The sequence below is a fragment of the Hyposmocoma kahamanoa genome, unplaced genomic scaffold (assembly GCF_003589595.1).
Source record: "Hyposmocoma kahamanoa isolate Upper Pololo Valley unplaced genomic scaffold, ASM358959v1 114, whole genome shotgun sequence".
NCBI classification, from domain to species: Eukaryota; Metazoa; Arthropoda; class Insecta; order Lepidoptera; family Cosmopterigidae; genus Hyposmocoma; species Hyposmocoma kahamanoa.
In genome coordinates this window covers 859894-885930 of record NW_020653383.1, presented here as the reverse complement: position 1 = coordinate 885930, position 26037 = coordinate 859894, and the positions used below count along the sequence as shown (strand labels likewise).

At 35.1% G+C, this 26037-nt stretch overlaps 1 protein-coding gene and 1 long non-coding RNA gene across 5 annotated transcripts in view; both read left to right on the top strand.

The window, feature by feature from the left end:
* Nucleotides 1-23629, top strand: part of LOC113239719 — a 49094-nt gene extending 25465 nt beyond the window's left edge. The window contains exon 3 of the long non-coding RNA XR_003311211.1: nt 23573-23629. This is a non-coding gene — a long non-coding RNA (uncharacterized LOC113239719). The remainder of the gene's footprint in view (nt 1-23572) is intronic.
* The window catches only part of LOC113239718 (fasciclin-2), a 195611-nt gene that overhangs the window by 118126 nt on the left and 51448 nt on the right, over nt 1-26037 (top strand). The gene's annotated exons all lie outside the window — the stretch shown is intronic.

Below are 26037 nucleotides of genomic sequence, written 5' to 3'. Positions count from 1 at the left end.
AATGTAAAATTTTATTTCAATTTTATTTTTTTATCGGTTTTATGATATCTACGACTGGACGGACAAATTGTGCAGCCTAGTGGTAAGGGACACGTCTGTCCATAATTGTTGCAGTGCCATTAAAAGCTTTAAATCACAGAGATATGAGGGGCAGTGCCAATGCACCCATCATCCTGAGACGTAAGTTGAAAAAGTTCCATGTGCCTGTAATTTCCCTTCCCCCTTCAAAATCGAAACGCAGTAATTCTCACACTACTGTCATTTTATTATTGAAATTCTAATTTATTGTTATTAATTATTTCTGTGTTTTTATTTCTGAAATAAATAAATTGTTATAGAATTATTATCATATTCACCGTTAAAATATTGTAACTGTTCTTCATTTAAAAATACGTTTATAAATGCCGCACACAATTTTAAGAACACTGAATTTAACGTTGTGCCGTCTTCTGTAAAGTCGGGATTAAAAAGCCTTAATCCGGTAATCTGTCTTCAATAATGATACTTGACTTATGTAGTAACTATTTTCTAATCCGGTATTAAGGCCCCATTAATTGACCACAGATAGAAACCTTATGATTTCCTTTACACAGTATAAGCATAATTGCATTATAGAGATCCTGAACGCGTTTACGAAGTCACCTGTCTAGTTAGTGATTAATCTTGCTAAGCCCTGTCACCTTTAATGGTTTAAGGGTGACCGCAGACCCTCTTTTTTGGGAAAATCAGGCAGTGATCTCGGATCACTATTACTCGCATTAGCGCAATTTCGGTTTGATTACTTGGGTGGAAAGTTTTTGCTAAGGGTGTTTTTAGAATACTTTTGGTGCGACGTTTGAAATAATATCTTTAATTGTGTATGAAAACTAAATAAATGTATATAATCTTAAAGAAGTTCTCTAGACAAGTTCTTATCGCTTGTAGCGTAGAATTTAATTAGCAATTTCGTCATCAATATCAAAATACAAAAAAGGTTAAACACTAGAAACTGGAAGTAAGATTAAATTATATGAATAAAATTGGTTCCTCGCGACAAGGTGTCCAAGATGCTGGCACTTTTCCTCCCTTGTATCTATAAAATAATATGTATATATTTTATTTTTTGGTTTTCGGTGAACGATGTTGTTTCCGGTTCAGTTCAAGGTACAACCAATTTGGAAAATCAACTTGTTTCCGGTTCCATTCAAGGTAGAACCATTTTGGAAAATCAACTTTTCCAAATTGATTCTGATCTTTGTTTTCTGATTGTGAGCCGTTACTCGGATACTCATAGTACAGGATACCCTAGTTTGAATAGATTAGAATAGAATCATTTAATTCATATTATCAATTTCATAATATTACAATTCGAAATATAATGTCAAGGGATAACATGATTGTCATTAATGTAAATAATAATTTTATTGTCAATATAAAATAAAATAATTAAAAGTGAAATAAAGAAAAATACGAACTACAAAAACACAAATAAAAATTTAAATATTTTCATAATACAAACGTCCAAAATTAAAAATATAATTACAATTTCTTTGAAAGAAATTCCTGTACACTGTAGAATTCATTATCCAATAAAAGGTCTTTCAGTCGGGAACAATAAATGCGACCAATAAATTGATGCAGTTGTATTAAAAAAAGACGATATATTTTTCAGTTAAATACTTTTTTATTCTATTGCAAATTTTTAATAGTTTCTTTTTTGATGAATAGTTTTCGTGTTTCAATTTTGCTTTCAATGCATTTTTTATCTACAATTTTATTTTCTTTACACACACTACATTCAGATCTAGCAGTTCAACGCGGATCTTTACATTACCAATTAACATAGCAAGTTGGACTTGGAAACACTATACTTATCAAGTCATTGTTTTTTTAATTGAATAAAAGTTAAAAATGAAACATTATTCACAAGATCTATCCAAGTCCCTATATGGTGTCCCAATGCTACGGGATTTTTTCCACTGAACAATTTGCAAAATGTTAGTCGACATTTAGCATTTTTTCTGTAATCAAAATTACCATAATATTATTTTTTTTATACCATATATTATCAGACAACATCACATACGTTGCTCTGATCCTAAAGTATGTAACTAAAGTTCTTGTGTTATGGAAATTGGGAACAACGACGGTACCATAATCATCCAGACCCGAGACAATATAGAATGTATCGAAATAATAAAGTATCAATCGAAACCTCTGGGATGGCAACACCATGAAAATCGGTGTGCAAGCCACTCGACCACGGAGCTTATCAAACCAAACGTAGAAAATAATTCAGTCAAGATCTATTTAATTAATCGCTGTTTAATTCTAATAACCATTAAGGCCTTTATGTGTGAACAGTTTGCTAACTATTCAACCCCATAATTTGTTTACAACTAACACTATTTTTGACCGAATAAAACAGCATCATTGGTGTCTGGTATGAAAGGAAGCAATGAATGTACAGTGGCGCAGTGCAATTAGTCCCTCGTCGCAAATTGAGAACAAAAAATGAACGTGTTTAAAGAAATTTTCGCTTTAAAGAGTTTCTCTGTATAGTTTCGACTTTTTGTGTTTACGTCTTTAATAGTTCTATAAAGTAAATAAGTTTGAATACAAATGTTCTGCTTTTGTTACGGCCTGGTAGATTTCTTCATAGCTCTTGTTGTATGTGTCGATATACTTTGGTGTAGACACGCATCCTGTATTGGTATTGAACTTTGGAACCTGTGATGTTGTATTATTTAACATTTTCTTTCAAGTAAGGCAGCAAGTAAGATTTCCATGTTTTGAAGCTGAAATTTAGAATGAACCCTTAGAACTCCGCTGAAGTATATCCTTCGCGCTCCGACATGGGGTTCATTAAAAAACGAGTTAACAGGGCCCTCAAAGGTTGGCAACGCGTAGGGAGCTCATCTGATGATGCAGATATCCATGGGCGATTTCCGATTAAGTGGCGCATATGCTGCTACTGCCACCTTACCTGTTTCTACCGCCTTGCTTGTGTCGCGCTACTTAGAATCATATTTTTTTTAATCAACAATTTGACCAAATATTGCACAATGTCGTTTAAAAACGTTGGAACTTTGTTGACCCTATTTTTAAGAGTATTACTAAAATACTGAGCAACTTAATAACTCTACCGTTTGGCATGACTGCAGTCGCCGCAATAAATCTAGTGAACGAATGAAAAATAGAAATAGTGAACGTCCATCCATTCCGTATGTTTGAAATACGAGTAAAGCCTCTCTACAACATTCTGTATTGAAGGAACAAACTTTGTGCGCGATTTTGTCATCAAAATACTGCTGCGTGTTGTTTATTAAAAAGAATATTGGTTTTTGGTATGTGCATACGTGCTTTGCTTATGTGTAGAAAGATTACAGGTTGCTTACAGCTAGTGAATATTTAATAATGTGGTTTTAAATTGGTTATTGACTCAGTAAAGCCAGTACAACGCGTAGCTTTAAACAACGCTCTTCGTACAGAATATCATTTTATGGCAATGCTCAGTGGAAATATCTTTCATAATTATTCGATATCTTATAATGAGGTATCAACTGTAGCCGTTGACGGCAACAAATTTGGTTAGTTCTTGTTTTAATTGAACTAATAATTGAAATTAAAATAATTGTATTTGTAGGATTTACCAATTTACTACAAAAGCATTATTTTATTACGTTTTTGTAATCAAAAATAAATTGGAGTGGTATTTTAAGCGGTTACCAGACGTGTTAATGTTAACGTCACGCCACGTCAAATCTCTTCCGATATTCAGGCAAGTATTGATAAAAACAATGTAATGATGATATTCATAACTTTTATATATAAAAAACCACCTCAAACGTTTGTGGAATTAAATCTATATGCCAAATTTTATTGAAATCGATTTGCGGAAAGTAGGTGAAGTCCTATAAATCGGATTCATCTCCTAATTTTCCACTATTAGAAGTAAAATATTTTCTTCAAATTTGAATGGTATCCCCTTTCCAACAAAAAAATAATCATCGATATCGGTTCACAAATGTCGAAGTAATCTCGTAACATGCGCAAAAAAATTCAGTACAATTGAAAACCTCCTTCTTTTTTTGAGGTTAATTAAAAACAGTGTAAGATAGTATAAAGACCCACACAACAAAGTTCAATATAAATAAGTGCCCTGCTACAATAAAATCAATCATTTACCTGTCAACGACTCATTCGTGTCTACCTAACATCGTAACGACAATGGTACTCTGCTAGTGTTTTCATTAGTACATTTCTGATTTAGCAGACTAAGAGTCGTATTCCGAACTCTACTCAATACTCAAGTCAGGACTTGAGTATTGCAGTGAGCACTGAAAATCATACTGTAGTCCTTGCCATTAGGGTCGTATTTCCAGTGCTTGAAATCATACTCAAGTCTGCTCAAGTCCTGACTTGAGCAATGAGTAGAGTTCTGGAATACGACCCTTAGTCTCAGTAGTAGTTACTTTTAGTAGCAGTAGAGCTCCTTGCGAAAGAGTTCGTCCAGGAAATTACTGCCACGTTACTATTTCTGCCGCCAAGCGGTATTGTGAGAATAATCACGTTCCGGTGTTTAAGGGTAAGGGTGCAGGTGAATTTATAGATTCATGGGACTTGTCAACTCAAGTCTCAGGATGATGGTCACAGTGGCAGTGTCCCTGAGATCTCCCGTTACTTGTTATCATAGAAAAGTCGCCATTAAATTACTCAAATGTTTCATTTAGCACAAGAATCTTATGCATAATGGATCATACCTGAAATGAAATTTAGTCTTCCTCGGATCGGATGTTGAGTGTGTGCGTTATTATTATTATTTAAACTCAATACTATTTCCACTGCGAAAACACAACCATTTGCAAAATGAAGGTAAATAGACAGATTTACAAATTGATTTCATTATCCTTTATAGAGCAATTTAGTACAGGAACTCTCAAAGTCAGCCCGCGAATATGAGATGATGTATAAGCCCGGAAGTCTCAATTTTGTACAATGGAATTGTCTGGTTGATCATATGCGGCTGTTTTTTATTATTATTTAGACACATAATTACATATATCAAGTAGTCGTATAAATGTAGATTGAAAATATGCGTTTCGTTTACGTTGTGGTACAAAAGTTGTTTTTTATGATGTTAGTAATACAGTTCTGTGAGGTTATTAGTAGGTATTTTACAAATATCACCTGTATATGAGGATGCCAACGCGTTCTGTTCTGTGCGTAACCGCAACTATTCTGTATTCCACGTACTTATTAACAACAACGTCTGGTAACAACCCGATATCCAGAATGTATAGGTATTATAATCATATCTGTTCGAATCATGGTCTGTACAATCCACCCACCAGATCTTGTCAAGACTTTTTTTATTTAGTAATAATAAAATTAAAAGATAGATAATACACTTTATTGCTCACACAAAAAACAAAAACAGTGCATAGACAACTTAGGATTAATGTAAAGGCGGCCTTATCGCCGCGAGCGATCTCTTCCAGACAACCTTTGAGACATAGGAGAACTGAACAGAGAGGGGGACGTAGTCAGCGATAAAAATTTAAATGCATGATTAAAAACTTACACTATCATATTATGAAATAATAAGTGATCATAATATTATATACCTACATATATATTAATTTACACATATAAATATGTATGTATATATACATATTTATAATAAACTCCTTACTATTAATTATACAGACTAAGTTGCAGACTAAGATCGAGCCAAAAGATACTTACGCAATCCAGTTTTAAATATAGGAAGCGATTTAGAATCTCGGATTTCAGCCGGGAGTTCATTCCATAACAGTGCAGCCTTAACAGTAAAGGAGTTTTTAAAATACTCTGAGCGGGTGAAAGGAAGTTTCAGCAGGTTATCCATTTGAGATCTCAGTCCACGGTTGTGATCCGTACCGAGGAAGCAAAAACGATCCTTAAGGTATGAAGGAGTGTGAGAGTCCTAAGAGCACGTTATAGAGTAAGCTGAGAACGTGCTCCTCGCGTCGTAGCTTTATGGGGAGCCACTGAAGCCTTCTCCTATATTCGGACACATGGTCGAACTTGCGCAATCCGTAAATGTATCTGAGGCATAGGTTCTGTGAGCGCTAGAGTTTGTTTAAAAAATTCACATTGAGGTCAATGATATCATCGTCATAATCCAGTATAGGTAATAGCAGCGATTGCGCAAGTTCCACCTTGGTCCTCCCAGGAAGCAAATTTTTCCAACTTCGCGACGAACCGGAAGCAGCAAGCACTTTTCTACTAACCTCGGTGATATGAGGTGACCAAGACAGGGAAGCAAAAGCTTTTAGTTTTTTTATTCTATTATTTTTTTATAACATTAAATGACGGGACCAACCAGTGCGCCTGATGGTAAACTACACGCCTGTCCATAACAATTGCAGTGCCACTCAGAGCTTTAAACCGCAAACATCAGAGGAACACTGCCACTGTGCCTGACATCCTGAGACATAAATTGACAAGTCCTATGTACCTGTGATTTCACCAGCACTCGTACTCTTCAAAATCGGAACACAGTAATGCTAACATTACTGCTTGGCGGCAGAAATACGTACTTCTTTGAAAAACCGCTTTCACAAGGAGCTCTACTGCTACTCAATGTCTACTCTTTGTATTAGTGTTGTGAACAGCTTTATTTGAATTGCAAGTTCTTATTCTTATATGTAAAGTTTCTTTGTTGATATATTTTGATCTATAATCGGTTCGGTCGGTTAATAACTGGGGTTTGCACGGCTGGCGTCCATTAAATGGTGAACAGTCAGCTTTAACATCAAATGCGTTGCGAATTAAACATCCATGTTCAGTATTCAAATGCAAATTTTACTTGCTAATAAACGTTTACTAAAATTTCTCCACGAAGAGTTGTTTTAACCCTAAATTTTTCAAAATGATCCGATGAAGAGTCCCCAAGTATTTACAAGACTGAGTCCCGCGAATAGACGGTCCATTTAACTAACGAGATAAATTTTAGGGGTTATTTTTACCCTCGAAGCAAGTGAAGTAATCTTTCAATCTTTTAATGACGCAAGCTCGGAATGATTGTCGAATTCTTTCAATAGATGACGCTTACAAAAAAACTTGTGGATTAATCATCTGTGACGGGGAGTTTCCTATGCAATTTCCCAACAAAGATATTCTAAAATATTCTGTTTTCTTTGTTCAATATGAATTGACTTTACAAGTACTTATAAGCAGAAAATTATTGTAAAATACACAGGTATTGACAATGACATAAAATTTGTCTAGTTTAAAAATAAACAACGTGCCCTTAGTAAATTACTATGTGTTAAAAAATAATAATCTACATTTCGATTTCCTGAAACGATACATCAAATCGATCAATCCTTAAAAATTACAAATTTAATCAAAACGAAAACTCCAATGAGTGTCATTACTCAATTCGATCCCCCAGGCGACAGTAGGCCATGGAACGAAATGCTCAAAAATGTAATCCATTTTATGTAGATGGTTCATAAGATAATAATGCCAAGAAATATGTCTCAGGGGGAACTAACTCCGTTGTTACTGTCCTTTTGCACTTTTAGGGTTCGTGTAAACTTTGTTTTCTTTGCGTTTTTATTAAGTTTAAGAAAGTAATGTACTCAATACGCAATACTTTTGTGCATTCCCAAAAGTTTACAATGTAGCAGGTGGACACGCTTAAATTAGAGTTTTGGGACCCTGTTGGGCACAGCAAAATCACACAGAGAGGGCAACATTTAACAAATAAAATCTTCAAAAACCTTACAAGAAACAAAATACAATTTACACAAAAAGACAATTCTTAAATCTCAAATGAAAACCCTTGCAATACTATATTATTTTGCAAGATGAATAAATATCTATATATGCTATTAACAAAGAAAATAAAATTAATATTAATAACAAAATATTGCGGTAGCATTTATGCCTAGTATTTATACACGTATGTTAACTAAATACACTGTGTACATTAATTATTTGTACTACTAAATACACTGTGTACATAAAACTGTTGTCGCTAGGCATTTCTTATATGGAGTTTGGTAATTTATTATAAATTTTTATAGACATTACAATTGGACTTGTAAGATTGAAAAAGTGAATGCAAATGAACGATGGATGAATTATTAACACAAATATCGAAAATAAAGAAAATTTCCCTAGATCGGCGAAATAGACACAGATTTGTGTCGGGTTAGATCAAAGAAATTTTTCTTTGTGTTTGATCTTTGTATTAATAATTATAATAAACTAGAGAATGAATATTATGGTAGTAGAACATTATAATATAAATTACAATTAATATTACGCTGAATGAATATTACGTCGTTATAAAACAGATTAAAATATAGCACACTGTAATACAATATGTACGTATATTGTTATGAATATAATGTACGTATTTATTTTATATTGTTAACAAGAAACTAGAAGGACAATTAATATTATTTCTTTAAAAAGAAGAGATTCAATACTCGCTAATAAAATGCAAAGCATTTTTGTTTTCAAAGCTATAATTTTCATCGCCTATTCATCAGCCATGAACAATACATTTAATACATGTACAAGAGGGTAGCTCAAAAGCTTAATATAAAATTGTCTTGTTTGAAGGAGTAGATGATTGAGAGTGTGGGTGGATGATGTGTAAAGTGAGTCATTCCAGGGGACGGAGCACTCAACGACATTAGGTTTATTGCTCGCTGCTTAAGTCATTTGAATGACGAGAGGAATTGGTGAAATGTTTTCATTTGCTGTCTAGACGGCGTCGCTTGAATTTATTTGGTTTTAAACTGAAAAATTTTAACTATAAAAGTTTATTCGGCGTACTACATTCAGAAATAGAGCAATTAAGTTGTGATGTCAGTTTAGCTGTGGTAGCTCAATGAATTGACCTACCGACTCTCAAGCAGAGGCCGTGGGTTTGAATCGGGACACGTATCTCAAAGTTTATAGGAATTTAAAAGAAAAGTTTAAATTTTCCTTGAGCTTTTCAGTGAAGGAAAATATCGTGATGAAACCTGCACGTCGAAGAAAACCTTCTTTTACAACCCTCGGAAAACGTGTGCAGTTCCCAACCCGCACTGGGTCAGCGTGGTAGACTATTGTCTAAACCCTCGCCTGAGAGGCGACCTGTGCTCAGCTGTGGGACGTATAAATGGGTCTGTTTGAAGAATTTTGGTGAAGTTTCCTGTTTTCATATAATTGTTTTTAGTAGGTACGTAAATGTAAATATTACTGTTTCCTACTGAAGTAGGTACCAATGTGGTGCAGTAATTACGCTAAAAATGTTTTTGAGTAAATTTCTTATTTTGCATGAAAAAGGAAGCAATACAAAAAATATTACAAATAAAAATCTATCGCCTCAAAAATGAAGTTCTTTACTGCAAATGTCAATATTATTTTGACTTTTATGATGAATTCATGCAAAAAAGTACACGGTGTGACTTTGTACCTTAAGGCGGCCTCTCACGGTCTGTGATTTTACCGATCACCTCACACGCACAGTAAGCGGTCTTGTTCGTGATAACGCAGACGAATCTGTAGCGGTGCATGGATCAATATATAGCGAAAAAAAGGCGGAGCCAGTAAGCAGTGATGGGTTGTTATTGTTTAATTGATTAATTATTAATATAGGTAGGCGTCAGTTGTGCAAATAAATCTGTAAAATTACATGCCGTGAGAGGTCGCCTTTGCGTTTTATTGAGTATTTGATAAAGCGCAAAGGCGCAAAGAGTTGTAATGTTATTTTAGATATAAAACGGTTATACGATTATTCGTAAAACGTTGCCTTATGGCAAGGTCATGTTTTGTAATTTCATTTCATTCTCACTTCATTATCTAATGGGCCTTATAGCATAAACTTTACGAGCACAAAGACAAAAAGATTTGTCTCCCCCAACTTGAGAATTCACTCTAGAAATGACGTTTCATGAGATATGTCGACATGCAAGAACCATCGAGCGCACTAAAGTTATCATCTTCGGTAAACAAGAGAAAAGTTTCTCTACTCTGGCAGTTTTGTCCATTTCCGTTAATGATAAGTCTGCTGGAGGATTCATCGTAAATTGTATACCGTACATAAGGTAATGTAACTCGGAAAACTTCCTAAATTGAGTTGCTCTTCAAGGGAGAAATATCCAGCGACTTATTCGACTCTACTCCACTCAATTATTGCAAATTACTTGTGACATTGGTTTCCACGCCTTAGTACGGTTGTCAGCACAGATAAGTATGTCATCTATCATTTTAATGCACTCCGTTTTGGTATAACGTTCTTCGGGCAAATGTAACCAAACTAATAAAATTAGCTGTCGATTTTTAATAATATATTTTTATTTTCATTAAGTAAGTGGAAAGTTCAAAATAAATGTATTTGAGGTTTGACTAATGAAATAATACGTGTAACTTAAACATTTAATACTTAAAAATGGGACAGTATCTAGATTTTTATATATTTTTTTATTTTAATTGCCTCCGTGGCCGAACGGTTACCATACTGGACTGCCACGCAGAGGTCCTGGGTTCGATTCTCAGGCCGGGAGAAATATTTATATGGCCTACATTTATTTTTCTCCTGAGTTTGGGTGTAATTTGTGGTTGTCTATGTGTGTGTGTGTGTCCGTGTCACCCGCGACACAGGGTTTTCCCCAGTGCAAGGCTATGAGTGTGTGCGGTATTATTATATAAAATATATATCGGAAATAGAGTAAGTAATTTAAGTAAAATAAGTTTTTTTTAGTAATCTACTCAGTTTAGTTATTACGCTGTTTCACAATATTTACACGTAGTAACTGACACATTTATAGCCACTTTGAATAATGTCTCTTCTCTTGTTATTTTTATTAAAACCTCAGTTTTCGATGCATCGTAGCATCACCACAAGTTTTATTTGAGGCTAGAATATGCAGGGTATATTTTACGGCTTCGCGCTACGAATGCAGAGGGGAGACTTATTGGAAAAGTTTTAACTGGATTAGATTTGATTAGAGTATTCGCAGATAGCAAGCGCAGCTTCGTGTAGCCATGATTCAGAGCTTTATGACGCGTAAGTAACTTGGACTTAGTAAGGAGTTTTTACACATTTCGGATTGTTTTTTGTAAAGAGTTATCTGTCCTGAATTTTTGAGAAACATTGCTTTAGGTCTTTAAAAGACATATATAAAAACAAGTGAAATGTTTTTCTCACGCAAAATAAGCAACAGGATGTCGAGTTGCAGATACAAGTCCGTTACACCACACCACACGTTATTTGGTTAATTATGGTGAATTGAAAATATATTAAGAGTAATTACTATTACAGCTTTATCTTGTCGTTTTATCTAATCCATTTTGTATTATAGTATAAACATCTGGTGATAAAAAAAATCCGTATATATTTTTTAAAATTGGTTGTCTAAAAAATTTTGAATTAAATAAATTAATAAAATTTTTGGCGTTTTTAAACAATCTACTACTTAAGAAAATAGGTGTATAAAACAATTATTTTATTTTCAAATCGAACACCATTCATACTTCAGATGACGTTGCCATAAAATATTCCGAACTGAGAAACTTAACTAAAAGTGAATTAACTAAGTAGTTACTATCAATGTTGTGGTTTTTAGAACGTGTTGTATAAGTGTGTCACTATCATAATAATGCACTACAAAATGCACAATTGGAAGGTAACATTAATTGAATCGCCATAGTAACAAAACTGACGCATTGTGCCATTGTCTGTCAATCGTTCGTGAAAACAAATGAATGGTTCTCACATTATCATCATCAACAGTCGACAGCTTGATTATTATGTTGTTACTTTGACGATGTAATGAGGTACGTTTATAAGTTATATCGTTGTTTCAGTCAATTTGTGGGGATGGGTGTTCCCATTATTTAAAGTTTTGTACTGAAATTGGACTGAGGAAACGAGACTATTTTTTCGGATTGAAATCGCGTATTTTGTTTTTCAAACAAACGACATTTTACAGGTCCCATGATCATGATCATTGGACCTATATAGGGTCCGAAACTTTGATTTGATTAAGAATTCGATATGAAATTGGACTATTGATTTTTAGATTATATGGTTATTAAATAAACAAATAATTTCTACTGAATATCAAGACTACTTTTTACTACCATATTGCACGTGATTTTTTTAAATGCTCCATTAGTTTGTTGTTATAATTGACATAAAGATCGAATAAACACAACGAAAAATTCTCTCGAACGGCTGAACTTTTTTGTCAAACCGGGGAAGTCGCTCTCTCAAGTGAGCTACGGAATGAGTCAGCAGATCTTACGAATGGCTCTATGTGGTAGTTGCAGATCTTTGTTTTATTTTATTTTAACGATTCTTTTGCCGTAACGTCACCTGTGAAAGCTTGTTTTTCATTCAGCCAGGTACCATTACTGCTATGCAGTAGGAGAATTAGGGTCTTAACAATGCAAAGCGGACTGTCCGCGGGCGAACCAGCGGACGAAGCGTGTTGGATAGCTCTACTGGCCCCGGTCCCACCGAATGTGCTGTATAGGGGTATAATACATTTTACCGTCATTTGCGCACGCCTGTGTACGTCATCCGCGTCTGCTAGAGGCCTTAATCTTCAAAAAACTCTTTGTTGCCATTTACTTACTTTCCTATGAGAAACTACCCAATATCGAATTCAAGTCTCATGGGAACGTTTGCACATATTAATCTTATTTACAAGGGCAGCGGAACTATTATTCTTCGTTCCACCTTGATCGATCGGTAGACGGACTTCACCTAAAAACGAGATAATAAAATAAGAACAGTATCAAAATTGAAATTGTTTTCAAACCACAGCCTCTGTCACAGCTGTCGAGATAGGAAAAGTTTGCTAATCCAAGCAATAACATCGGCAAAGTTTAAGTCTGTCCACACTATGTACGGAACTGCTAGGGGCTGTAAAGTAAAATATTATTGAATAGTAAGTGTTCAAAGTTAGAACAGCGTGGCGAAACTGATAAGTGACGCATGTTGTGTTGTTGTGTTACTTCTGAATTTCAATGTGGGCGTTAGTGTTTTTTTCTTAAAAGTTAACGAAAGCCGGAAGCATTTAATTATTATTTATAAAAGCGTTTATAAATGTAAACTTAAATTAAATTTGTCTTCACGCTACTGCGGTGAGCATATTTCTTCGATAAATATTACTTGATTACATTTTGTATAATCACCGACGACTTCCTCGTCGCACCACTCTCAAGTGCTAAGACATCTCATCTTGGAAAAGTTAAAATACGAGTAAACGTCATGTACGTGTTCACACCAAGCCTAAAACAACTTAGAGCTTTCGTTCCCCATCAGGGGGGACAGCTGGTAGGGACTAAGCTGGTGGAAAAGGCGTTTTTTACTTCTTTTTTCATTTCAAAAAGTACTTTTCTTATTAATAGATTCCCGCATTTAAAGGACTTGGCTAAAAATATGTCATAAAAAACTTCTATGTTATGCTGAGTGATTTCTCACAGATGGTGCTACGACATAAAAAGTGTTAGAAACAAAAAAAAAAGATCTGCAACATGCACATAGAAAAATTCGTAATGTCCGTTAGTTCGTTCCGTGACTTAGTTGGTATAGCGCCTGACACGGTTTGCTGGAAGACGTTGGTTCGAATCCAGTCGTATCGAAGGAATTTTTTCATAGTGTTCGATCTTTGTAGAAATAGTTATAACAAACTAGTGGAGTAATTTTATAAAAATGACTGAATGTCATCTTGACATTCGATAAACTTAAAAGTTACTAGGTACTTATTATGTTCGCAATTTCGATCACACCATCGCAAGGAGAGTAAACCTATAGTCCAGCACGCGAGCCAATTTGGGTTGTGGTGTCCACATGTTTTCCAAGGGTTGTAAATCTATTTCGACATGTAGAATTGACGACGTTTTTGGTTTTAGCTTTTGCTTGCGTGGTTGCTGCTCTCACGGCAGTATTCAACAACAACAACAACAACATTAACCCGCTTATACGTCCCACTGCGTGGGCACAGGTTTCCTCTCAGGCGAAGGTTTAGGCAATAGTCCGCCACGCTGGGCCAATGCGGGTTGGGGTTCGACGTATAGGTTTCAATACGATGTTTTCCTTCACCGACGGGTAATGATAAATTTCGAATTAAAATTTGCACATAAATGTAAAAAAAGTCTGAGATACTAGATCAGATTCGATCCCATGGCCTCTTGGCTACTGAGTTGAGAGGCGGAGGACAAACTTAGGCTACCACGGCATTGTTCGATCTATCAAAAAATCTTGAATATGTGTTATCTAACACATCGTACATCATATGTTTTTATGGGATCAAAACACTGCTTCAAAGCGTTAAACTAAAACGATTAGAGGATTATTCAATGGTAGTTTGGGAATTATTCAGTCACTGGCATAGTGATCAAAGTTTGCAGCTTAACAAGGCGGCAGTTTGTATATCTTGACCTGTAACGACGATCGTTTATGTTGCTACTCACTGTATATATGTTAACAACACACAATACATATCTACAATAAGCCTTATTTTTTATTACTATACGTAATTATTTATTCAATTAAGTTAACAAGTGCTAAGCTCCTACATAATAATATCCCACTCATAGTTATTTGCATATGTATTTTTATTTGCGTAAATTAATACACTAATTAATATTAATTTTTCGAAAAGAAGAAAAAAAGAATACTAAATATAATTATTTCAACAAAGTCAGGAATAACTCAAATGCAATGATATACGTAAACAATTCCAATGTACCTATTTCTTTTTATTACTAGCTCCTTGGAATTAAAAAACACGCGCCACTGTCAGTGTTTATTTTGTGGACATTTGTAATGGGTCTAGCGAACGATAGTAAATATTATGCTAAGGGAAAAAATGTAATAGCTGGTGTTATAAATCTTTTTCTACGAACTAACTGGTTGCCTTCAAACGTTTTTATTTATTTATTTTTGGAAGAGTTACAGTAAATTTTTAACAAGAAATATGAAGTGAGTAACAGGTGACAGTGCTAATTACAAATCTTCACAAGTAGCACAAAAAATAAGTTAGGTAGAAACTAAAACATTATTATTTTATATAATTATTGAAATGTAAACAACATAATATTATTTTATACATTGAGAAATCACAGGTACAAGTGCCAACACAGGGAAAAAAGAAAAAATATTTAACCATCTATAGACATATATATAACCATATATATCATGAAAAAGGAATAAATGCACATCATTAATATTTTATTTTATTCTTTCAAATTGTCTAATAAAAAAATACTCTATGTTTTATGTAGATAAAAACGACTTAAATTTAAATGCATTACAGTCTCAGACCTACGTTTATTCTTGAACTGTAAAGCTGTAAATATATTTCTAGGTAAACAGTAAGATGATACCACAGACTGCGGTATGTATTTGATTTCTTATATATTGATTCAGGTTACAATTTGTTGAAAGTTGAATGTTTAAACATATAAATTTCACACATTTGGATCGACCATTTTGATCCTAAATCTATTCATCGAAGATTGTTTTGTCAAAATTTTTGGCACCTCCAAAAAGGGCAAAACTTAATTTTCCAGATCTTACACAAGATTTCTTTTCAAAGAGTGTATTTTCCGAGCAATTACCTTTTATATTAAACCTTCAAAATTACTAACCTGTTCTGTACGTGGGTCTTTTTATTTAATACTTTTTTACGTCTCTTTTCTTCTCCAATGTGGACCATATTTTTTTTGGGAAATTGCGCACAGGTGTTGAGGTTATCATTAACGGTGGATTAACTTACCCCCTCTCTATCTTACTCGCTCTCATGACATTTTACATCTTTCTATCTCCACGATTCTCTAAGGCTTCCCAAATTATCAGGGAACCCGAAAAATTTAAAAGGCAACTCGTATTTTTTATACATTTTTAGATACGAAGCCTTATAACCGTTGGGTTGGATTACAGGTCCACCCTTTTCTATTGTGGTTAAGTGGTTTTATTCCATACTTTAGTTTCTAATCAAATAGGTACATATATCAATTTGACGACCTCGGTGACTCAACCGCTTGGACTGTAGGCGCTGGACAATGAAGTTCCCGGGTTCGATTCCCGGTAAGTGAACTTTTGTACGTTGCTTCGTTTTCTGAGTGGTCTGGGCAGTGCTCCTGAGTGATTTCCGTTGCTCTGGCACTCACAGTACTTTGCTACATTGAAATCAGGTGTGATTCTCTTGCACAAAAAAAAAGAAAAAAAATACTCGTAATACGTTGTTCGCTCCAATTCTAACCTTTTTTCTTATATTTTAATTCGAAATTGCTTCATGTTTTAGAGCGATTTCCGCCATTGCTTGACCGTCTTTTGTCAGTTCGTACTACATCGTAATGTAGAATGGTCAATATAGAATTATGAAGCACTTAACTCTGCAACAACGTGTTAAGTTTGTGCAGTCAATAACACATCAGACATTTTTGTTTGAAAATCACCTCCAATGCAACACAGCAAGATACGTCAATATGAATGTTGTACAGACGCCAGCACACCAAGCTATTGATGTGCTGGCGTCTGTACAACATTCTTTCTAATAAATTATATTTATTATTTAATCATTTATTGGCCACGAAAAAACACAAATCACATTTAATACAATTAAAACAAAAATAAAAGGTACTGCTTATTTTTAAAAGAATTTTTTCTTGCAGAACTAAATACAGGACACAATAATTACAAGACGCGCGCAAAAAAAAACAAAAACTATGTAATAAAAAGCAACATGAAATATAAATATATAAACTGCTTATGTGGCCGAACGGTTACCTTGCTGGTCTCACACGCAGGGGTCCCGGGTTCCATTCCCGGGTCGGGAGAAATATGTGTATGGCTTACATTTATGTATCTCGTGGGTGTGTAATTTGTGGTTATCTACGTGTCATTGGCACCCAAGACACAGGGTTTCTCTAGTACGGGCCTATGAGTATATGCGTTATTTATTTAAAAAGAAATGGATGAAACAGTGATTGACGATCTCCGATTGCTCGTCACGGTATTTTCATGTAAAATATGTACACCAATAAAACAGCCGTAATACATAAATTCACTAGAATTTTATTAAAAAATATGCTTGGAAAATCTCGCAATTGCGCCACATCCCGATGCGGTCACTTGATCTGTATATTTCATACATAATTTTAATATAATATCATTATTATACAATTAATAAAATTGAGAAGCAGTAGAGCTTCTTGCCATAGAGTTTATCCTGGGAAGTACCGCCACCTTACCTATTTCTACCGCCAAGCAGTAATTTAAACATGATCGCGTTCCGGTTTTGATTGATAAGGGTGCAGTGCTGGTGAAATTACAGACATATAGGACTTGTCAACTTATGTCTCAGGGTGACGGGTTCAACCCTTAGATCTTTGTGATTTAAAGCTCCGAGTGGTGCTGTAACTGTTATGGATAGTCGTGTCGTACCATCAGGTGCACGAGTTGTTCGTCCCGTCACTTGGTAACATAAAAAATGTGAGTATACAACTGTGTTTCATTCAAAAATTATTAAAAATATCGTGTAGTTTTTTAGGCTGGAACATAAGAGGCAGCTATGTACAGGCAATGGTGAAACGTGCCTGCCAAACTTATTAAGTCTAACCAAGTGTTAATAACGGTATCTCTAACGGTAACTGCAAACAAAAATGACAAAATAAACTCGGTTTTAATCCAAAAATTATGTTTCCTCAGCTAAGTTATTGAGGAAACAGTCGGCACAAATTTCATTCTAACTTCCTATTCGGGCAAAGGCATTTAAAAAAAATATTTTCGATGCCTAGTCACGTAGAGGATAACTTTATCTCGTCAGGGTGGAACTTTTTGTGTTGCAAAATTCGCCGACGTAAAATTTGACGTAGATAATACTGTCCTACGGCTTAATTAACTTTATTAAAATTTATTTGGCGGAACGTGCCCACTCCGTTAATTGAGGGTTTTCGTCTTTTTTAACCTTCACCCCTTTCCCAAAAGGTTTCATGAATTGGGATATTTTTTCAAGATCTTCGCGTTTGTCTTCTTAATCGTCGGATAATATGTAATTTTAAGCCATAAAAACTCATTATTGAGTTCTTAGGCTTTCGCGATTGTTACAAATAGGAAAATTAAACTATCTTTTCGTATCTAAATCGCGTAAAATTGTTTTTTCAAACAAACCGTTTCGGGCCCTTTACAGGTCCGATGGTCAATCAGCCGTAAAAATAGTTTTATTTCCCATGAAAGTTATTTTATTAGTTTTATTAGGTAAGTGTTTTAGTTTAAGTAGCAATAGAACTCCTTGTGACAGAGTTCGTTCAGAGAAGTACTGCCACATTATCTATTTCTGTCGCTAAGCAGTAATGTGAGCATACGTTTCGATTTTGAAGAGTAAGGGTGCTGGTGACATTACAGGCACATGGGCCTTGTCAACTTATGTCTCAGGGTAACGGGTGCACTGGCAGTGCTCCTCAGGTGCCTGCGGCACTGCATCTTTTACGGACAAGCGTGTCGCTTATCACCAAACGGTCGTCCGAAAAACAAGTCGTCCTGTTCGTCTTGAAGGGATTGGCTTCAATTGGTAACTTAAAAAAACGTGTAGTAAAAGGTCGGATAATGTTGTGTCTTAGTTACAATTAATACGTGTGCTTATATCTTTGTCCTAAAAACACGCTGAAGAGCCTACGCTACATGAAGTAGATAATAACTGATTAACAGAACAGTATTCCGTCCAAGTTTTCAGGCAAAGAATTCTCATTCTCTGTTTGCTTGCAGTTCATTTTCTTCTCATGATTATAACGTATATTTTAAATATGTCTAATGGTGTTAAAACACTTGAAGACGGTAATTGCTAGAGAGAACTCAGAAATGCGATAATTACTTTGTACAATTTCTCGGAATGAAAAATTGTTTTAGAAAAACTCGATGTACAATAGAAATGCAGATAAACACGCCTAAGAGCAACTTGTTTATTTTCTAGACTGCATTTTTTTATAAAGTATGATGTAGTTTGAAAGAAATTCTTTTCTTATGGATGATGAAGATAAAATAGATGCTAATTCTTTGCCACATTTTGTTTACGAAACAAAACCAGCAAAGAATCCGTTGTTTCATTTTTGTTTTAAGAATATTCTGTAAGCCAACGAAGACGGCGTAGAAAATTATAATTTTCTATGGCGAAATGGAAATCTTAGTGATTACGCAAACAGAAGGCGGTCGCGTTCCGCCTTCGCGTTCTACGTTGTAATGCATTTCGACTGAAGTCGGGACACACAGAAATCACTCTGACAGCGTCGGTCCATAAAGAAATTGAGTAGAAAGAAATGAACGCATGACCGGCTCTTGTCTGCGGAATCCTCTGAATAATGTCCCCAGGCGCTCACAGCGTTTCCATTATCTTGTTTCCATAAATTGAAACATCGATTGTCGGATTAAGAGATCGGTCAATATTTCGTGGCATGTAATGCAAATAGCTTTTGGGGAGCAGTACTTGAAATAAAATGAGCAAAGGGTACCCGCAAAGGGTTACACTCGTCGGTACAAAGTAATGGGGCATATTGCTTTCTTGATTGTTTAAACCCTTTCCCCTTCACATTATTTGTCTGGTATATTTGACTGCGTTAGGCTTAATAGAAAATTTGTTTCCTCAACGTCATATTACAACTCTAATTAGTTTGTTTTTGCTGTTTGCCTTGCGTTATATATAGAGAGATGTTATGATTTGAGTCAATCCAAATGCGCAACAAAACGTTCCCTTCACACACAATCAGCATACACACAACACATTATGCTCCATTAGAAACATTTCAAATTCCTTTTTTTCTTTATTTACCGTAGCATTATGATAATACATAGAACTGAGGCATTTAAGGGTGATACTCGGCGTCAAATTACTGGAATAATATTCCATCTATACGCAATGAGGTTTATAAACAAATTCATATCGTTTTACGGACTTTACCTTCACTTGCTACAATAATCAGTTTAGTTTGTTGTGCGTAATTGATTTCATACCACTCTGTACTACTTATCTTTGGATTTTCTAGAATATTTTCTAAAATTTTAGAAAATAATATATTTACAATCACATTTGGGGCGCATTTATTCGACACGAATTTCATCGCGCTCACGCGTGGCGACATAAGTCATGGCAAAATAAGCACTATTTGTTTAGCTTTTACGTTTTAACTTAAATGAGTGTCTCGGGCGCGTGGGCAAGGCTGACTTGTCGTTGGTCTATTCCGACGAATTTAAATGTTGTTGCCTAGTAAATAGAATTGAGATTCGTCATTAATGTACGTGAAAGCGCGGCAAATTAGCGGGTGCCGCGCGGCGGCCGCGCGAACACTTTCGCGTCGTGTAACTGGGCACTTACACTTATAGCTAGACTTTATATTCACACTCGCACACGCATTGAAGACCCTTTTCAGCGCCCTATGAGCTGACATCCTTTCGAGATGGTGTCAGCAGAGTTTGGCGGACTTGATATCTCCGATAATATTAGGCTCAGACTCGATGTCCTCTGGTTCCTTATAAATTGTACTAGATTCATTGTTGGTCATGACCGAAAAGCAGCGCTTTAGGGTACTTACGCATAAGCCGAGTCAGTGCTTTTACACTGTTAATAAAATTGTATGTTTTTACTTATGTATTCAATGATACCGGTGCCATTCTGGTGAATAAAGTCTATTTGTCTGTATAAATAAGTTCTCCAACATTTTATTACAAAACTATTAAAGAGCTATTATCGGTTTCTGCTTAGTTTAGAAACCAGTCTTTTAAATCAGAAAGATCTCACGGACACAGCGCCCGTCACTCTGAGACATAAGTTAACAAGTACCATGTGCCTGTAATTTCACCAGCAGCCTTAAAACCATAGCGCAGTAACGCTCATATTTCTGCTTGGCGGCAGAAATAGGTAAGGTCGCTTGCAAACGTAACTTAAAAATATTTTGTTACATATGTATTACTTTGGTTCTTAAATAACCGTTACATAATTGTTTGGTTCATATATATAAATATTATTATTTAGCACGAAAGCAATTTGTTTTGACTTTCATAGTTTATGGTACGTAAATGATTCATAAATATTTAACTCGAGTTTTATATTGCAATTGTGCTTAATGCGCTTATTAATATATTAATAATTTGTGCTTGTGGTGAAGAATCCGAAGTAAAGTATTTTGAAATTTGAATTTTAATTTTAATGTTTTATAACAATATGAAAAAATGGCGGCTTGTGTTTCATTTATTTTTAATAATCATTTTTGTACACTTAAGAAGAAGTAATTTTAGAAGTAGTAATTTTAATGATTAGAGACCACATTGTTTTTAGCCGACTTCAAAAAGGAGGAGGTTCTCAATTCGACTGTATTTTTTTTGTATGTACGTTACCGATTTTCATGATTCTTTTTGGGAATAGGGCACCTCAGTATTGGTCCCATTTAAATTTGAAGAAAATATTCCACATGTATGGGTAGCAAACTAGGGTATGAATCCGGTTTCGCGCACTTTCCGATAACCGATTTCAATAAAACTTAGCAAATAGATGTAATTTCACGAACTTTTAAGGTCGGTTTTTTTAGTACTCTGTACTAAGACTATCTACACATACGACGTTAAAGTGTAGAAGTAGTAATTTTAATGATTAGTTTCCACCCTATTTTTTATGCAGGGACCGTGCAGCCCTTCGTCATTGCTCCCAGCAAGTAGTTGCTCACAGGTGCAAAAGAGACTGATGTTTGCACAAGAGACCGAGTGTCGAACATTTGTCAGCGGTGCACAGATGCTAACCGCAGTTTGTTACTCTTGACTAGAAAAATAGAAAGAGTGTACATGTTCCTGAAATATTCTTGTGGATAAAAGCAATCCACTGTAATATATACTTTTAAACTTTCGCGTTGCATTGTACTAACATTTGGAAACGGGAATAAATGCGTTCAAATACGAATAGGTATTTTTCACACTTACCTGATTTCCTGACATGGTCACAAACTGACTGTCAGTCAGCCCACTGATCGGTGCAACTTGGCCGAAACGTCAGGAAACCAGGTAGGCGTGAAAAATACCTATTCGTATTTGAACGCGTTTATTCCCGTTTCCAAATGTTGTACCATACACTATAATACTTTTACAATAGCATTTTTTACTCCGTTTGTTAATTTAGTTCCAGTTGGCGAGATTTTAACGTTCAATTGTATGTACTCTGGCGAAAGCAGATTGTAATTTTCATAGGTTTCTCACAGATGGTGTTACGGCAAAAAAGTCGTTAAAACCAAAAACGAAGATCTGCTACAAGCACACAGATAAATTCGCAAGGCCTGCTAGTTCGTTTCGTAGCTCAGTTGGGATAGCGTCAGCTACGGTAAATTGTGTACGGTAAATAAGAAATTACTAACGAGAGTCTATTAGAAGCTTTAATGACTCGTGGTTTGTAATTTTATACCGCCTGTGCACATTGATCTATGTAGCCCGTCATATATACAATGTTTAATGTTTATAACATTTGCGAGAAAAGAAATACAATGATAATTTATTTCTCCTATGAATAAATATCGCTTCACAACACAACAATTACGGATTTTTCAAATGGCCAACCATTTTTCTACAGATAATACAACTCGAACTAAAATGTCGTACAAGGTAAAAACGCGTACAGCCATTATTTATATTAGATATATAATAAATAATTTCAAAATACTAAATATACTGCAGAATTTGAATTTAAAATTAATTTAGTAAAATATAATAGTTAAATTGTAAATATTTCGTTTTTTTGTGCTTCAAGCTTAGGCTTAATCTAAGGCTTAATTTTGCTTGATCTTGAGGTATAAGAGAAGTACGAGGCCTATGTTCACCAATTGACGTCTTTCGCCTGAAATGATGATGAAGAGAAGTACAATAATTAATATTTTATTTTAATAATAATTAAATTAAAAATTCAGTTCCACCTCGGGGCGATAATGTAATGAAAAAGCCCGTTGGCGTAATTTACGATATTACGGCCGACTTTGCCTGTATGCCATGCATGACACTGTTGTAATGCATTACGAGCAAGTGTGATGAAAAAAATGATTGGGAATGACAGCGATTTACACTTCCCAGTGCTAATCACGCCCAGGTTGTCCAAGCCTTCTCTCTATCACGCTATTGCTGTTTTTCTTGTGTATCTCTGCATATTCACTAACTATTGTTTTTTCTGTGCCATTACTGATTTAATACCGCCGAAGCAAGGGTCCAGTATTTGTTCAGTAGACATAAACATTACATATTAGTCCGTGTGATGGGGTCCCACGTTGAAACATATTGTTATCCCTGCAGTCCGTGTTTTGTTACCCCTGACGAAGGAATTATTTGACCTTCTTCTTGCATTCGGGACACGTCTGCTTTTTGCTAAAATTGTCTTTTGTTTTTAGATCTGCTTCTGTTTTCTTCGTGTATTGAGCGGTTATTTTTGTTCCTTAGCTTACAGCCCCATTTTTAACGTTACGGTATAATATTAATTTAACTCCTTGCGATGACTATGCTTTGGGTAAAACTTTTAATTTTTGTTGAAAAAATAAAAGTAAAAAACTAACAATGTGTTTTTATTAATTTCAGGTAATGCACATGGTCTGAACAAAATTTAAGTTCCGGTATAAAAGAAAATCGTCTTTAGCTTCAACTCTATAGAGGTATACTGTAGGCTTAATACCATCTTTACAAAATGTCGAAGAGATATTTCAGCGTGAAAATAGGCAAGAAAACAGTAATGGTGAAGACTATTAATGGGATAATCAAGGTATAATATTACTGCACATAAATGCATCAATACTTTGAACTTATTTTCTAGAAACTTAACGTCTGATGTTAGTCCATAATCTAGCTACGTTTAATTGCTCAAACAAAACGCCTTGTTGTTTTGTTGAGGCAACTTGCCTCATTTCATTCCCTTGGTACATACTGCTTATTGAGTAACTGTCTCTTTCACTCGTATGAAAAACGGTTTTATTTGGTGTTTCAATTATGTGACTTTCGATCAGCTGAAAAAAGAATTGTAAAATAATACCTAATTAATTACATCAGAGCTATGTAATATCACCCAGAGTACCTAGACCAAAATCAATTTAGAAAGGTTAATTTCTCAAATTGGTTCTACCAGGAATCGAACCCATGACTTCGTCTTCCAGCATCCACAGAGCAAATACTTGGACCACTGAAGCCGTCGACACGTCATCACTGAAAAACTTCAAGAGATTGTCAATGAAGAAATCTATTGCTATCCAAGTTCTGAATGAGAGTGTATAATACTTTGGCTGAACATTGCTAATTGTTCAGCGAAAGTATTGAGTTATCCCGTGTCGCCAGTAACGAGTATAGGCGAGTGTACAAAAACAATATAAAAATATACAAAACGAAAAAGTCACAAATCCTTACAACTAATTTTCAATAACACCTGTTCCAAAATTCGCCAAAATAAATTTTCAAATAAAATATAAACAATTGCACAAACGAACAAAATGACACGTCTCATCCCTAAAGATATCCGCACCTCAAACAGGATTGTAGGGATTAACGGATCCATATCTCTTTGTGTTCTTAGCGAACCCTACGTCAAAAGATAAATTCATATTTTGACAACCGTCTTCTTTGTACTGTTAACTGTAGGTTATATAACTAATATGTTAGGTTTAGGATGTGAAGGTACCCATTGTAATTGTGATGTCATCTATTTGAAAATAATGCTATTAAAATGTAGTTTTAGCTCAGATTCTCTATTTGAATTTTGATGGATACTGTTTTTTGATTTAATAACAATAATAATCTTAATTTTAATCTTACGTAGAGGTATAACAAAGTAAGGAGTACTTATAGAACACACATAGAGAAAAAAGTAATATGTGGACTCAAATATGAGGTTTTGTACATAATAATAAATAATTCTGAAACCTGAGTCCTTGACCCCGGCTTAGTATGCCGTTGCCGGATAATACAGCGTGTGCCCTTTAAAAATTCAAATTTCATCTTTTAAGTCACGGGAGAGGTGAGAATCCAAAATAGGCACCCGAAATAGGTAATAAATAATGTACCAAACAATTGGTCTTATACTACGGAACACCTTGTACTGTGAGTACAGTTTAGTTTTAGTAGCAGTAGAGCTTCTTGTGAGTTCGTTAAGGGAAGTACTGCCACCTTACATTCTTCTGCAGCCAAGCAGTAATGTGACCATTACTACGTTCCGGCTTTAAAACGTAAGGTGTTTGCTCAGTTTTGTGTACTGCAACTGCTGTGGATAGGCGTGTCGCTTACCATCAGGCGCACGACTTGTTCGTTCTCCAGTCACTTGGTACGTATCATAAAAAAAGTGTACCAGAGCAAGAAATTCACCGTTGGGTACTGATGACTGATGATCCACAACATCCAGGCCAAAATTAATTTTATAAACCTGGAACCACTTCACTTAGCGCTCGTTGCGCTTCCGAAGTCTTCGATTGTATACACAATAGCGTTGTGTTCGTACTCGTGGAAACGGTTGCGTTTTGTTAGTTTTTCTATTTTGAAAGTAGAAAACATGGAAACAAGAGAGGTATTATAACTCCGCATATGGACCCATCAAGAGCCACTTTTTGCCCTAGTGTACACCGTTCTTCAGTCAGAGTGGAAGTCGCATTCATAAAAGCTTCAATATTGTTTTATTTTCAACAGGATTAACGATCCCTACGTTTTGGTCACACAATGTTGGTTTAGTAGGATATACGAATAAATCATTTTGGTCTTTCTAAAGACTAAAAAACTTCATAGGTGTGCTACATACAAGTAATGATATTGTGTTATGTTGGAAAAAGAAAAACAAAAGAAAAAACTAAATTACTCATGCCGCTACTCTTTTATGATATCAAGCGGCGAGACGACCAAGTCGTGCACGTGTTGGTAAGCACCCATAACAGTTACTAAGCCACTCAGACCTTTAAACCGCAAAGGTATGATAAGTCCCATGTGCACGTTATTTCACCAGCATCCTTACCTTTCAAAACCGGAACGCAGTAATGCTCACATTGCTGCGGTGGCGGTAAAAATTTAACAAA